General features: G+C 34.7%; 1 protein-coding gene across 5 annotated transcripts in view; it reads right to left on the minus strand.

Annotated features, from left to right (window-relative positions):
- The window catches only part of LOC120770258 (NACHT domain- and WD repeat-containing protein 1), a 153,167-nt gene that overhangs the window by 89,303 nt on the left and 47,680 nt on the right, over nt 1–16,184 (minus strand). For all 5 annotated transcript variants that reach the window (XM_040097568.1, XM_040097567.1, XM_040097566.1 and 2 more), the window contains exon 3: nt 4,112–4,153. The gene's annotated coding sequence lies outside the window, so the exon portion shown is untranslated. The remainder of the gene's footprint in view (nt 1–4,111; nt 4,154–16,184) is intronic.

Consider the following 16,184-nt stretch of genomic DNA (forward strand, 5'->3'; position numbering starts at 1 on the left):
TGATCAGTTCTGGCCGTTTTTTTTTCGATTGCTTGCTTCAATCTCATCAGTGGTTGACAGTAAAATGTACCATCAATCGTTCGACCAGGCTAGAGCAGCTCATAGTGGATGATTCCTTTCCAATCCCATCAAACACTCAGCATAACCTTTCGAAGAGTCAATTCTGGCTTTGCGACCATTTGTTGAGCTTTACCACGCTTGGATCATGATCTTTTTCGCACATTATTGTCGTATTTGATCCACTCGCTTCAGAAATGGTTCGACTTCATTTCGTTTCACCAAAGAATCGCAGATGTTAATTTGGTCCATTAAGGTTTTCACAGACTTTTCATGTGGTACCCAAACATTGAACTTCTTTTTGTAGCCAGCATTTTGTAAATTATTCGAAATCGTTTGTTGATGAATGTTATGTTTCTTAGCGATGTCACGGCTGCTTATATGACGGTTCTGGTCAATCCTTTCCATACTTTCATTTACTTTTTCCACAATAGGTCGACCAGAGCAGGGTGTATCTTTCACATCGAAATTCCAGAACGGAAACAGGCGAGCCATTGTTCTGCAACATGAACTGATACAGCATCGTCTCCGTAAACTTCACAAATTTCATTGCTGACTTGCTTTGCATTCTTCCCTTTTTTATACAAAAATTTCAAAATACAGCGAACTTCTTCATTATTTTCACTCATTTTTGAACAGCTGTGACTTTTTTCCAACTTCCCCGAATTTAATTTGTAGTTGAATGAAGTATAAAATCTCACCTTTTCAACAATATATGGGATGAGATAATGTGACTGGTAGCACTGAAGATATACGACTGCAACGACATCTATCGACAAAATACGAAAAGACTTTTTCGACTACCCAATATGTATTAAAACACTGGTTGAAAGTAATGTGATGTTTGGTATTAATAATTATTATTTACATATAATTTTTGGGAGATCTGGCAGCCCTGTTCGAAAATTTGTGCTAACTATATACTTTCCGCGGGCTAAACAGTTTTGTATCTATTATATAATTATACCCTGAACAGGGTATATTAAGTTTGTCGCGAAGTTTGTAACACCCAGAAAGAATCGTCGGAGACCCTATAAAGTATATATATAAATGATCAGTATGTCGAGCTGAGTCGATTTAGCTATGTCCGTCTGTCCGTCTGTCTGTATATATACGAACTAGTCCCTCAGTTTGTAAGATATCGTTTTGAAATTTTGCGTCATTTTCTCTTCAAGAAGCTGCTCATTTGTCGGAACGGTCGATATCGGACCACTATAACATATAGCTGCCATACAAACTGAACGATCGGAATCAAGTTCTTGTATGGACAACTTTCACATTTGACAAGATATATTCACGAAATTTGGTTTGTGTTATTCTCAAAGCCAACAATATAATTTCCGAAGAAATTGTTCAGATCGGTTAACTATAGCATATAGCTGCCATAAAAACTGAACGATCGGAATCAAGTTCTTGTATGGACAACTTTCACATTTGACAAGATATATTCACGAAATTTGGTATATAATATTTCCTAAAGCAACAATGTGATCTCCGAAGAAGTTGATCAGATCGGTTGACTATAGCATATAGCTTCCATACAAACTGAACACATAGTTACTAACAGAAATGCACCTGTGAAGGGTATTTAGCTTCGGTGCAACCGAAGTTAACGTTTTTTCTTGTTTTTTTTTTTCTTTTATTGTGGACTAAAGTTAGTATTTTGGAGTCTTAAATAGTGGGCTTTCCTTTAAAACTCTTTCAGTCTGATCTTTAAACGTTGAACTGTCGAATAAAAACCAATAAAAATCATTTATATGTTATATTTTATTGAAAAACATGCAGCCCACATAAGTACAAGTATCTTATTCATGTCGTTTTTTGGTCAACAGACGTTGTTTTGCACAACTGACAATGATATACAAGTTTTTTTATAACCTTTGCGCACATTGCCTTCAAACCAAATAATTTCTATTACAATAAACACATAAGCCTGAAAAAAAATGATGGCGCTTCATTTATATAACAACAGTGATATAGCAAAAAAGAGGGAAAATCCGAAAAAAGTCAAATCAAATGTTGTCCACAAATCATTATTAACGCCACTCATACGCCACGTGTAACCCCGCAGTGTCTACAACTTGATTTATGCATCTACAAACAAACACACCTAAAGTGTGCGTGAACATTTTCATTTGCAAACCGCAATTAAAACATGACATGTTAATGTATAGGTGTGCGAAAATATAACAATAAATGTGGGTGTGCTCGCTTGAGCATATTTGCCGAGACTAATTAAAATATTTTCTTTGTATTGTGCACAATAATCTTAATTAATTGCTCAATTATTATGAAATTATTTACGAAGCTATTTGACTATATGAAATTTTAGAAATATTTGCGCCATTTTCGTTTTCATTATGCCAATTTTGTTCTTAATTAACGCATTTCTATGCACCAATTATGCTGTTTGCTTGCACTAAATGAAGATTTGTCTGTTTGTTGTCTATTATATACGTAATATGAGGTACTTTTAGTGAGAAATTCAGAAATGTAGTACAATTATAATTAAGCCTAAATGCTTTCATAATTAGTTGCCATAGTAACTCTCAAGTTTCTTTGGTTAATTATTTATTTTTTATTTATACATTTTTTTTCATGGCGCATACATTCTTACATAATATTAAGTCAAGCAAAAAAAATCTTTCATTTTCCAATATATGACTTTGGTATTCTGTCATGTGTTACATAAGAGCAATGGGGTTACTCTATATGGCGTTAGGAAGATAGTAATAAATATACAAAATACGCCAAATATGGCAGCTGAACATGTGTATAGTGTTTAAGGTTCTCACGCTGTAACATTTATAGGATCTCCCAGAAGATGGAAATAGTCGAGTCTGACCATGATGTAAGTACTGTTTTGCTTTCCCAGCGGTTAAGCATGGCACAAAAAACTATTAAGAATCTTTTAAATAAGGCCTAATACTAAGATGAGCTTTCGTATGAGCCTGTCTGCAAATTGTTGTTGAATCGCAACAAAATCGATGCATTTCTGAAGTGAATGATTACTGGTGTTGGAAAGTGGACCTCTTACGACAACTTCAAGTGAAAATGGTATAGGTCGAAACGTGGTGAGTCGACACAAACGGTGACAAAACCAAAATTCACAGTCTGAAAAATTCGTTGAAAATTTGCAGAGATTGGCAGAAATCATCTATTTTGAGGTACTGTCCTACTACCGAGCTTTTAATTTGAATATGTACTGTCAATAATTGGAATGTTTGTAAAAAGCAATCGCCCAGAAGTGAACAGCTTCGTTCAATAGCAGAGGACTCGATGCTCTCCGGCATAACTTCAGGCCAAGCACATCGATTCTGACTCTCCAGTATAATTATGAAACTACCTCAGAGGTATAATTATGTATCTATCTCATAGCCTGGACCTTGCAAGTAGTTTCTGTCCATGATATTGTTTATGACGAATGAATTTGTTGATGAAAAATTCGCTTCAAGAGAAGCATGTGAAAATCAACTGTGCCCAAATTTGGTTATAAGGACGAGGGTTTCTTTAGAGTGATATTATGAAATTACCTTTAAAATATCAACCAGTTATCGAACTAAACGACAAATAGTTGACCTATATATGATCATTTAAATAACGCTTAATATGTTAAGCCTTCTATGTAACGCAAAAACAATGGATTATTTTTAATACACTTTATATTCAACGAGGCTTTTAAAAGTAATTTAATAATGGCTGGGTACATCAGGCTATGTTCCAAGTGGTGAGTCAATAAAGAAACATGTTAACTACAGAGTGTTTCAAAATAGTTAAACTAAGTTTTGATGGGAAGGCATAGTTCAAACAAAGGAGGAAAGTCAAAATATTAATGTGATTACGACTCATCTTAAAAACGTGTTTTTGGTGTTTATGAATATGAAACTTTGTTTGTTTCAAGATTCATAGAACTGAAACAAAAAAAGCCAAATTCAACTCAGAGTTTCTTAAACACCTCGAGAAAAACATTTTGACTCCATAATAACAAAACATAACCTCGAGTTTATGACTTAAAGTGAATTATTAGCAAAATCTTTTTTTTTTATAAACTCACCTTATTTCCAGTAAAATGAGTTTAACGCCTGAAACATAAATGCTGAAAGAGATAACAATGTTAAATTAGATATATTTTTATGCTGACAAGAAACTATGTTGCTAATATTGTATAATAGCTATAAAGAAATTGCAGATAACAATATATTGCTAGTCGAAAAAGTCTTTTCGTATTTTGTCAATAGATGCCGTTGCAGTCGTATATCTCTAGTGCTACCAATCACATTGTGTCATACCATATACTGTTGGAAAGGTGAGGTGGTTGTCCAAAAATGAGTGAAAATAATGATGAAATTCACTATATTTTGAAATTTTTTAATAAAAAACAGAAGAATGCCCGGCAAACCACCAATGAAATTTGTGAAGTTTATGGAGACGATGCTGTATCAGTTCGTATAGCACATGTGTTGTCTACACTACAAAATTTAGCTGTTTAACACCGCGGGTTGTTGTCCAGGCTGTTAATTTGGTTGGGAGCACGGCTAAAATAGCAATTAGCTTTTCAACTTTAATCATCTCAATAAATGCAAAATTAGGAAAACAAGCAAGTCTAACAATTGATCATTGAAGGAGCATATCGTCAAACGAGTAGAAAGCAGCGTGAAAGCCAAAAACTAGTTTCTCAATTAAATAATCTTCATGTATTGAATTAATTTGGCTGTTTCGCACATTTTGCTATTACGTCTTGATGTAATAATAGTTTAACCGAGACTGCTTTTTTTAAGTTAAATAGTTGCTTTGCCAAAATTAACACTTTATATTTTTAGTCTACTGAAAACAATAGGCACACACTTTCATATCCAAAAAAGTATACAAATTTTGGAACTTATCTTCTGAACATCAACTTCTATTAAAAGTAAGAGAAAATTTACTGCTTTATCAGTCTACCTGCTTAGCACAACTGGCTGTCAATTAAGTAACTGTTTTTAATATTTTTTACAACTGTCAAAAACAAAAACATACAATTTTATTATATACATACTTCGGTATATACATATTTGTTGCTACCTATATCTATTGTTCCTTAGACACTATACTTCCAATCCCTTTCTAAAATTTAATCCAAATTAAAATCACATGAAGAACAATTCACACGCTTCGACAATTCTTTGGAGCATTAAGTCAGTTAAGTATTAGAAAAAGTGTCTGAAAGCAAAACTGAACGTAATTAGATGAAATCCATTTCAATCGTTTTTCGATAAATTGGGCTGAGAAAGCATACAGAAAAGAAGCAAAAATACAAAATATCCCCAGCAAAAAGCGAATAAGTGCCGAAGAAAAAGATGTAAGAGATAACAACCAAAGAAAGCGACCGCATTTCATAAAAGTCACATACATATCGCTAAGCAGACTAGAAGACATATGAAGAGAAAATGAAACATATGAAGAGAAATTGTAATTCAAAGAAGTGAAAACGTTAATTTAGCATAAAAGGGTATAAAAAGATTTTACTTTGGTTTTGATCGATATATTTGTATGACAGCTCTTATAGTAGTCCGATATTAACAATTTCTTCGTAGATTTCTTAGTTGATTTAGACAATCGTTCTTGACAAATGTCTTGAAAATATCTCGTCATATCACAGAGCTTTGCATACAATGAAATGCCACTTGATTCCAATCGATCAATTTATATGAGAGCTATATGTTATAGTTATCCGATGTTAACAATTTTTTCGGATATTGCATATTTTCCTTAAAAAATAATTTGTGCTAAATTTCTTTAAAGTAACTTGTCTATTGACAAAGTTTTTCATACAACTACTTGCTTCCGATGGGTCAGTTTATATGGCAGCTATATGCCATAGTCGTCCGATATTGACGATTTCGACAAATGAGCAGCGTTTCGGTGAGAAAAGAAAGTGGTCACAATTTCTGGCCGATATCTCAACAACTGAGGGACTAGTTTCAATATATACGGACGCACATGGCTAAATCGACGCAGCTCGTCACATTGATCAATTATATATATGTATATACAAACATATATATGTTACAAACTTCGTGGCAAGCGTAGTATATTATATTAAGTTATGTATTTTGAAACGAAATTTGTGTTTTGGTTATAAAATATGATATATTAGATATATTGAACAGCGGAAGCTTAAAGGCCTATGATACGTATGTATCTGTAATATGATGTGGTGAATCGTAAGCAATATTAAACTTAATTTTCGATTTTTTTTATGATACGTTGTTTTGCATTTTAAGTGGCGTATACCCTGTTCTGGGTATAAAAATAAATGAAAGATATCAAATAAAAATGGAAAAGGCAGCTTACTTAGATTAAGAATTTTTTCAAATAGCTAGAAGAAATATTTTTCAAAGTCTTGTATTAATTTTTTTTTAATTATTACGAGGGCTGCTGTATATACTTATTTCTGGCCTTATAATGAAATTAGATAATATTTGTTAACGAAAATGTTTTTATTGTTTTTCTAAATATTCTCTATCAAGATTTATACACTTTTGCATGTGCTCAAACCAATTTTCGAAGCACTTTTTCCTCTCCGATTGAGACACCTCCAAAACATGGTTTTTGAATGCTTCAACAGCATCTTCTGGCAACGAAAATCGTTGATCACGCATTATTTTCTTGAAAAGAAGTCATTGGGTGCCAAGTCAGGGCTGTACGGCGGATGACCTATCAATTCGACGTTTTGGCCGGAATTGTCATGGTGCACAATGATTCGTCTCCTCTTGTTCGTTTTTCGAATTTCTCCGACGACTTCAGGCAAACAAATGGTAGTGTACCACTCAGAATTGACCGTCCTACGTTGCTCAAGCGGAACAGTCGCCACATGACCAGTTTTGTTGAAGAAACAGGCGACCATTTGCTTCGAAATGCTTCTTCCACGAACAACTTTCGATGGATTTGGCTCGTCTTGGAAGACCCACACGGTCGATTGCTGTTTTGTTTCGGGCTCATACGCATAGATCCATGATTCGTCACCTGTGACGATCTTATAAACGTCTTTTGAAGTACCGCGATCGTATTTTTTCAGCATTTCTTTACATCAATCCACATGAGCCTTTTTTTGAGCGATTGTCAAATTGTGCGGGATCCAACGACAATCCTTTTTTACAGCTAGGTGTTCATGCAATATCGGATGTATGCTGGTGGAAGAAATGCATAGGCATGTCTCTATCTGAAGGTATGTTACATGACGGTCTTACATTATCAGTTCACGTACGGCATCGATGTTTTCTGGCACAACGGCTGTTTTTGGACGACCTTCACGGAATTAGCCTTTGAGCGAGCGTCGGCCACGATTGAATTCGTTGTACCAGTTTTTCACAGTGCTATAGGATGGTGTTTCATAGCCATACAAAGATTTTAGTTCATCGATGCACTCTTGTCGTGATAATCCACGTCGAAAGTTGTGAAAAATGATCGCACGAAAATGTTCACGAATTAATTCCATTTTTTGGCCGAGATGAATTTTTTAATTCCCTATAAATAAAACAATTCACGATTAAATGACAAAACGTTCGAAGTGATGTTATGCTAAAAAATGTCAAACTTTCCTATGGAAATGTCAGATTGCACCTGGCAACACTTAGTGTTACCTAGGCCAGAAATATATATAGCAGCTTCCGTACAATCATCTCATCTTTAATAAGTTCTACACCGCGCCTTATTCAGTTATTTTCATATTTCACATTTATTTTATGTCACACCAACACATTCAAAATTCGTTGAGTTCAATCACATAACGGCTTAGCAATTACGAATTGTTATGCATAGTCCTTTCAGCAGCCAAATGAGCAATTTTCCTGCAACATCTCTTCATTTTCTTCACTTGCTCACTACTTACTTCTCCTTTCCCTTACTTTTTCTTCTCTTCTGCCCGTTTTGGTTAATTTTTAAGTTAGCGCGTGTGCTACATTTGTATTATCGCTTCGACCAATGGCTGCAATAAAAACCCAATTTATTTGGCTTCACACCTAATCTTACACCTCATGTATATAACGGTGCTTTTTCTACGCTTTCAGACTGCTTGCTGCAACATTTCATTTCGTCGATATTGAATATTAGACATCTCAACTTTCCCCCGACATTTTTCACACTCATTTATATTTATTTTATTATATTTGCTTTTATGGTGTTTTCTGCTTTTTGTTTGTTTTTGTTGTGCTTTGTTCTGGGTTATATAATTTTACGTTGCAATTCAGTGGAATTGGATTTGGAAGCGAACCGGAAAGGCACGTACCGAATGGCGGGCGCTGCCTGCGCTGAATCTCAAATAGAAATACGACTGCATGTTAAATGTCAGATATAAGTTGTCATGTTGTGCGTGTGTGTGACAATATTTCTGCTTCTAGCTGCCGACTTTATATGCAGAGGTTTTCCAGTCGAAATCGGTCGTCGAAAATCAAAAGCACGCCGTGTTTAAGTCAACAAAGGTATACGTTTGAAGTTGCTTTACAGTTTATTTTCTCAAACACATACATGTGTCCATATATGACTGTATATGTGTGCATATCTGTGTATATGTATGTTTATATATTTGCATCATTTGCTTTACATATTCAACTTCGTTTTATATGCATCCGTAGTTATGCCTTTCTTTTCTTTGTATTCGCTTTATTCTCTCATTGTCTCTTTACTTTTATTTCAGCCTTCCGTTGACGCTGCGCCTTTGTCATACTAATCAGCAGGATAATCATCACCATTATCCCTTTTCGGTCGCTTTAATATGCTTCGTTGCGTAAGTTAACCTAGCAACTTCCTTCATTTCACTTCTGCTCAACTACAAAGGCCTGGCCTCGGCTTCGGCTACAAAGGCTGTTCGGTTGACAAGTGCGGAAGCCAGATAATTCGAGCGTAAAATGCGTGAGTTGCGTAAATGCGGACGTTGCGTTCAAACGCAGCAATCAGCGTGTTTATTTTTATGATCTCACAAGCATGCTGTATGAGTCGCAGCGTTTCTTTTTCTTTAGCAAAAAAAAAAATGCATGAAATTATGTCTCTTTGCTTTCATTTGAGCAGTAAATATATGAAAGCTTGTTTGTTTGTGTTTGTATATGTTTTTGAAGTGGCACATAAGCGTGATTGATTATAAAAAACTGTCAAATTGAAAAAGAAAATATTTGCTTGTGTATGTGTTTTTGTTTGAAGTCCAAGCCATGACTGATGGAAGTCAAACATTAGAATGACAAAAGTAATGCAAATATACATATAATCAGCAAGTCAAAGTAAAATATAAAGAAACGGTATTTTTGGTACACACACATATATACAATTATTGTATATAATCTATCACATTTTGCGAACTGTGCTCTTTTTGAAAATATTTTCAGAGGATACGAGATCCGTATCATTTACAATTTTACTCAGAGCTGTTGTTAGTAAGTAATTCATCTTTATGCCCATTTTGTGAAGATGGAAACTATAGACAGATGTTATTCTGGGCATACTAAATTTATAATGTAAACAATTCCTTCCTGAAGTGCATAGAAACGTCATTTATAGTAGTTAGTACTTCTACTTAATTGAAAGAGTTCTCCTGAGTTCTTATCCGGACGAACACTATAATCACAGAGCCATTTCAGAAAACAACAAGAAGAATATAAGATTTAATGAAAACATTTTCTGCAGTAACAACAGCAACAACCAAAACTCTTTATTGCTAGTTACATGGTGTCAAGCGTAAAACATATATATTGGCATGTTCATGTTGCATTAATTGATCAAATTTGACTCGAATGAACAAGAAGTTGCGTTGCGAAAGAAGAATCTACAAAAATATTTTTTTTTTATACCATTTTTGTAATACAACTCAGATATACGGTAAATATTTTTTGTAGTCTGGATATAGGTAGAGTCAGATTTAAATTGCATCAAGTCTAAGCCCCGTATTTAATTTAATGAACTTCCGAACTTAGTTACAGCTAACACAAGGGTTACAATTGAATCGTAAAAAATTGAATTTGTTAAACCGGACAAATTTGGGAATATTTTTTCGTAAATTTTTTAAACTTATATTGTGACAAAAAATACCTGGAAATTGTAAAAAAACATAAACCATATTTAGTTATTCATCAATATTTATTTTGTCGCTTTATTTTGTGCTCGAAACACCTTTCGTAAGTACCTTTTGGGATGACCTTCAGCTACTTCAGCGAATTTTGTTTTATCTCTTCGATCGACCGAAAACGGGTTCCACGAAACGGCTATTTCGGTTTGGGGAACAAAAAAAAAATCACACGGAGCCAAATCTGGTGAATACGGGGTTGATCGATGTTACTCATTGCGTTTTTTGCTTTAAATTTGGTCACAATCGTTGCTCCATGCGATGGTGCATTATCATCTTGTAAAACCCTTGAATTGTTCTTCCACAATTCCGGCCGTTTACGGCGGATGTTCTCATACAAACGCTTCAATTAGTTCAAATACAACTCCTTATTGACCGTCTCTCCCTCCGGAACATATGCATGATGCATCAAACCACGAATGTCGGAAAAAACAATGAGTATCGCCTTGATTTTTTAGCGGCTTTGCGTTGATTTTTTTGGTTTTGCCCCAGTTTTTCCTCCATTCCGATGATCCTTGACTTGTTTGCATGTCAAACTCATAAATCCGTGTCTCATCGGCATTATAACTGCCTTCATGAATATGGGTTCGGTATTCGCACGATCAAACATGTCCAAAGAGATCTGTTTACGGTACACTTTTTAAGAAAAGTTCAGCTTAATCGGAACTAGTCGAGAAAGAACGCGTTTCATATCCAAAACATCCACAAAAATCACTTGAACAGACTCTCTTACTGTCTCATTAACACTTGCCTGATGATTTTCAATCACCATATCCTTCACATTTTAATATTTTCATCAGTTGAAGAGGTCGAAGGTCGTCCAGAACGAGTTATGTCTTCAGCGATCTTTCGACCGTCTTTGAAGGCTTTTTAGCACTCGTGGACTTATGGTTTTGATAAAACTTAATCACCGTAAATCTTTTCTAATATTCGGGACTATTCCACACATGAAATTTGGTAAGAAATACAAAATGTGAGACAAATTCTTTCTTCGGTATTTGTATACATTATAAAAATCTTAACGCACTACTGAGGCTCCCCGATTTAAGCAGCTGCTTTAAGCATACTGGTTGACAGATCGCGCTCATATTTGGCATAGTGTTTAAGAATAGTTCTACCAACTGAACAAAATAAATGTTTTTAAAATATCATTTACCAGAAGAATTTAATTACCATTTCCGTGTGCTCTTTTGTTTGATATCAAAAATTTAATTCCGATAATGAAGTCTGAAGTTATTTCATTGGCGAAGATTTAAATGCTTTTAATGGTATGTGCAGGAACTTTTCCGTCAATTCAAGAGACCTTAAAGTTTAAACCATTTATGCCTTGTCTGTCGAAGATAGGCTACTCTTAGACTCTATATTTCAAACGAAACTAAATACTCATAACTATTATCTCTCTCTTTACTACCTCACAGCTCAAAATATAAAATATCGCACATGGAAATTCTTGTTGTTATTTGAAGACAATTACATATTGTCATTCTTATACCCTTGTCCTTATTGGTTAAAAACTGGGAAAATACATTTTGACAAGCTTCTTTTGATTCGATTTGATTTTTTCAAAAGCAAATTCATTCATCATAAACTGATACAGTTAATAATCACTTGGTGACGCGTCCAAAACACAAGTGGGATGTATAAGAACCTCACAAACCTGCTGCCGAAACTTCTGACGAGCCTCGAGTCATATGTTTATTGCCTGGTGCTGCGCTGATTGAAAACAATTTCCCAGCTTTTGGCCAAAGCTGGCCGCTTCAAGATAATTGCTTGCTCCAGATGGTGCCAATATTGTCTGTGCAGGAATTTCGAATTCAAAATTCCATGCAAAAACTAAAAATATTATTTGCTTTAATGAATAGCTGTTTTATTTTTATTTATAACATCTGCTACCCCAATAATCCAGTGTATTTTCTCATCGATGAAAATGTGGCTTCTATGATTATTCATACGTAAGAGGTGTCCCTCCACCAATATATGTACTATGTAGGTATCCGTGCAAATTTTTAGCGGAAAATATCGATATGAGGGTTTTTCCGTTTAAATTTACTTTCATATGTACATATACATATGTATATATTTCATGTATAACATGCTTAAATACTGTATATATATCAGTATACACAACTGTTCACTGTAGCCCAGTGGATGTTCGAAGGTGTAGCAAAACGTTTATTAATGACGCACACATTCCCATAGCTTCATATACACATGTTTGTATGTATATTGTATAAACATATGTTTGTACATATGAATATTCGTGCCGATGAGCATATTTTGCTGTAGCGTTGCTCTTCCCTACCGTAAACATAATGAATATTTATGGTGAATTTATGACCCTCCGCCTGCCAGGCTTTGGCAATTTCAGTTCAATTGAATTTTAGTGGTTCACTGAGCCAGACAAGCCGGGCTGCACATTTAAATGCCTCTATTTGCAAATGTAATACAGACATACAGGCGAGATATATTGTATAGCTGTCTATCTATACGTCTGTGTGTGTAAATGCCGGCAAAATACTTTTGTTTATGCTCTTAAACGTATTTGTTTGCACATTTTTCCTGGCTTCTTTTTCAATGCTCAACACTTTGTAGCTGCAATTTTCCGCTTTTATTGCGGAAACACTTAAAATTTGCTGTAAATTTGGTTTTTAATGAACTCTACTCTTCTCCTTTATGCTTACGTTAAATTTTTGTTGTCTTAAGCTTATAAACGGTGGGTAATTTGGAGAAAAATACTATTTAAGTGTTGTTGGAGGGAAGTAGAAGATTTAATAAATGTTTTTGAAAAGTAGTTTCCCTCATTATGAATTTAATTGTTTTTATATTTAAGATTAATTGATTTCTATCTTGTGCTTTTTGTTGTTGGACTTGGATAAAAGCGAAGGTCTGACACTGCCATAAAAATACTAGTTTGAAATATTATGAATGAAATGTAAAGCAACGCTGCTAAGAAGCATCGAAGAAAACTGAGCTATTGCAAATGACGACTGAACTGAGTTTGGAAACGTCAGTTCGCTTTATAACCATATATTTTTTATTATATTATTCATATATTTTTTATAAAATTCATATAATTTTTATAAAATTCATATTTTTGAAAGTCACAAATTTTTCTTTTGTCTAACAAACTTTTTTATGTTTTTTGGCTTCATTGAATATATTATCGAAGTTCCATTACATACAGAAAAGTACCATCAATCTGATCAAATTTGAACACGACTCACAAATAACACGAAATTATTTCCGTCGATTTTTATTTTCAACTTCAAAGTAGGTTCCAGAGCAAGCCTTTAATTTTATAAACACTTCATATAAGCCTCGGTAGTGATGACGTTCAGAGCCTTTAGCAAATGTCTTAGAAAGGTCTCAATGGACTCTGAGGCGGATTTTACACTATTGAGAACAGGAAAAATACACAGGTAGCAAAATCTGGCAACTACGGTGCCTGAGCGATGACCTTTATTTCGTGTTTAGTCAAAACTCAGTCACAATCGCGCTAGAATTTGGCGTCGCAATACTATGGTAAAAAATCCACGTATTTTCTGCCCACAAATCTTGTCGTTTACGACGAATTGCTTCACGTAGACTTCTCAAAACGACTTTTGACACTGTGGAACGAATTCATGATGCACCACACCATGGTAATTCAAAATATGAGCAACACCTTGATTTTTGACCGACTTTCACGTGGTTTTTCGATTTCGGCTTAATTTCAGAGCACCAACGGTCAAGTTTCTACGTCTTAAGGGGTCAGTAAGGTAATCTTTTTTCAATGTTTTTTTTTTTTGCATTTTCTGTTTCTTTATACCCTTAGAAAAAATGTAGAAACCTACTTTACCATTGGAAGGTTTCGAAAAAGGCCCAAAAATAATAATACCGCCCTACGTTCGGAGCGCTCGGAGTGCACACCTTTCAGTACCGACGTCTTCAACCCGACTTCGTTTTGCAAAAGTCATATTCAGCCATAAAATTCAAAATACGGCGTCCCATAAATGCCTATGAAATATTTATCTCTGGACATATTCGGTTAAGCTAAGTTAAGTTAAGTAAAGTCAATTTAAGTTAAGTTAAGTTAAGTTTAGTTCTGTTAAGATAATTAAGAGAAATTAAGTTATGTTAAGTTAAGTTAAGCTACTTTTTATATATAATAACTTTGTAGCAGATAAAACTTGCTCTCGACATTCAATAAGAATATTTGGCCCAATGGACTTATTTGGCGAATATTTTATCTGCGCATAAAGCATTCATAATACGGGTATCATCAGGTGTTTGTCTACATTAAATTTGCACGCTTGCATATTATATTACAACAACACACCACGCAGCTCCCCAGTCGACGCTGCTCGCTACAACACAACAAATCCGCATTGAAATGCGAGCACCACTACACATACAACGACAAATGTGTAAGAAACTAATTAAATTACCTGTATAAATTACGCCAACAAATGACAGCGTAAATTAATTGAAAGCCCACATTAATTTGTTAATGCGAGGAAAATGTCAGCAATCATTTATTGAGCGCCGACTGCAGCGCCGCCAGAAAATTCGGAGCAATTGAAACGGAGAGTGCATGAAAACACAAAAAAAAAAATGAATGTTTGTAGTATATAAAGTAAAAGATGGGCAATATAAAGTGAAATGAAATTGCCTGCCTTCGCGCACTAAAAGTGTACAATGTCTTCGATGAGCTTTTCCAGCCGCTCCCGCCAACAACCTGCACCCCTATAGCCTGGTAGCTGTTGGCTGCTGGCCTGCTGCTATCGATTGCAACATTGTATTTCACCGTTGGCCACACACACACACACACACATTTCTGCCGATTTCCCTACCCACTACTACTTGCCTTGCCGAGTTAACGAGCTATTTTCCGTTTCGCACTCATTGCTTGATAAAGTTGATTATACGCCGTGGCGTCGACCAAGGCCATGGCTTTTGGCATTGGTCATTATGACAAATTTGGGGTTGTGTACACATTTACGATATCGTATTTTATTGCTCTCAGCCGCATTTCGATTTCACAACTGCCATTTGGTTAGCTGTTTTGAATATTTTTGGCTGGACCGGCGTTTTTGTTGTTTTTAACGCTGACATTGGCACGTTTTCAATTAGTAGTGCTCAATGAATGCAATGTTTTTGATTAACTCGATGATTTGATACATTGAAAAGTCATTGAGGGGGAGATGATAAAGGGTGCTTTAAAAGGTTTTTGAGTTTTATTTCAGGTACTCTAAGGCAAGAGGGAAAGTGATGTTATTTGTGGCTTTAGAGTTTGAATATTATGTTATATTATTTTGACTGGTTGAAATGAAATAAATTGCAATAAGCATGGTTAATTTTGGCAGATTGGGACATTCATTTAAGAGGTTATACACACGTAAAGAGGCATTTCAGTTAATAAATCAATAACAATACAGAATTTAATGAACTATAATAATTGTCAATTGAATTTGAAATTCATTAATTTTTTAAGCTATTAATGGATTGTAGATGGATAGTATGGCTGTAAGTTAATTTTTCTTCTTAAAATTATCTCGAATTTAAAAACCTAAAAATTATTACCACATGTTGGATAGTCGAAAAAGTCTTTTCGTATTTTGTCAATAGATGTCGTTGCAGTCGTATATCTCTAGTGCTACCAATCACATTGTGTCATATCATACATATAGTGTTAAAAAGGTGATATTTGATACTTCATTCATTTACAAATTAAATTCGGGGTAGTTGGAAAAAAGTCACAACTGTTCAAGAATGAGTGAAAATATTGAAGAAATTCGCTATATTTTGAAATTTTTGTATAAGAAAGGAAAGAATGTCACGCAAGCCACCAATGAAATTTGTGAAGTTCGCTCGCTTCCGTTCTGGAAATTTCGATGTTAAAGATGCACCTCGCTCTGGTCGAGTTATCGTTGAAAAAGTCAATGAAATTACGGAAAAGATTGACCAGGACCATCACATAAGCAGCCCTGGCATCGCTAAGGAACTCAACATTCATCACCAAATGGTTTTGAACCATTTAAAAAACGCTGACTACAAA

This window comes from Bactrocera tryoni, chromosome 3 (assembly GCF_016617805.1).
Source record: "Bactrocera tryoni isolate S06 chromosome 3, CSIRO_BtryS06_freeze2, whole genome shotgun sequence".
In the NCBI taxonomy this organism is placed as follows: Eukaryota; Metazoa; Arthropoda; class Insecta; order Diptera; family Tephritidae; genus Bactrocera; species Bactrocera tryoni.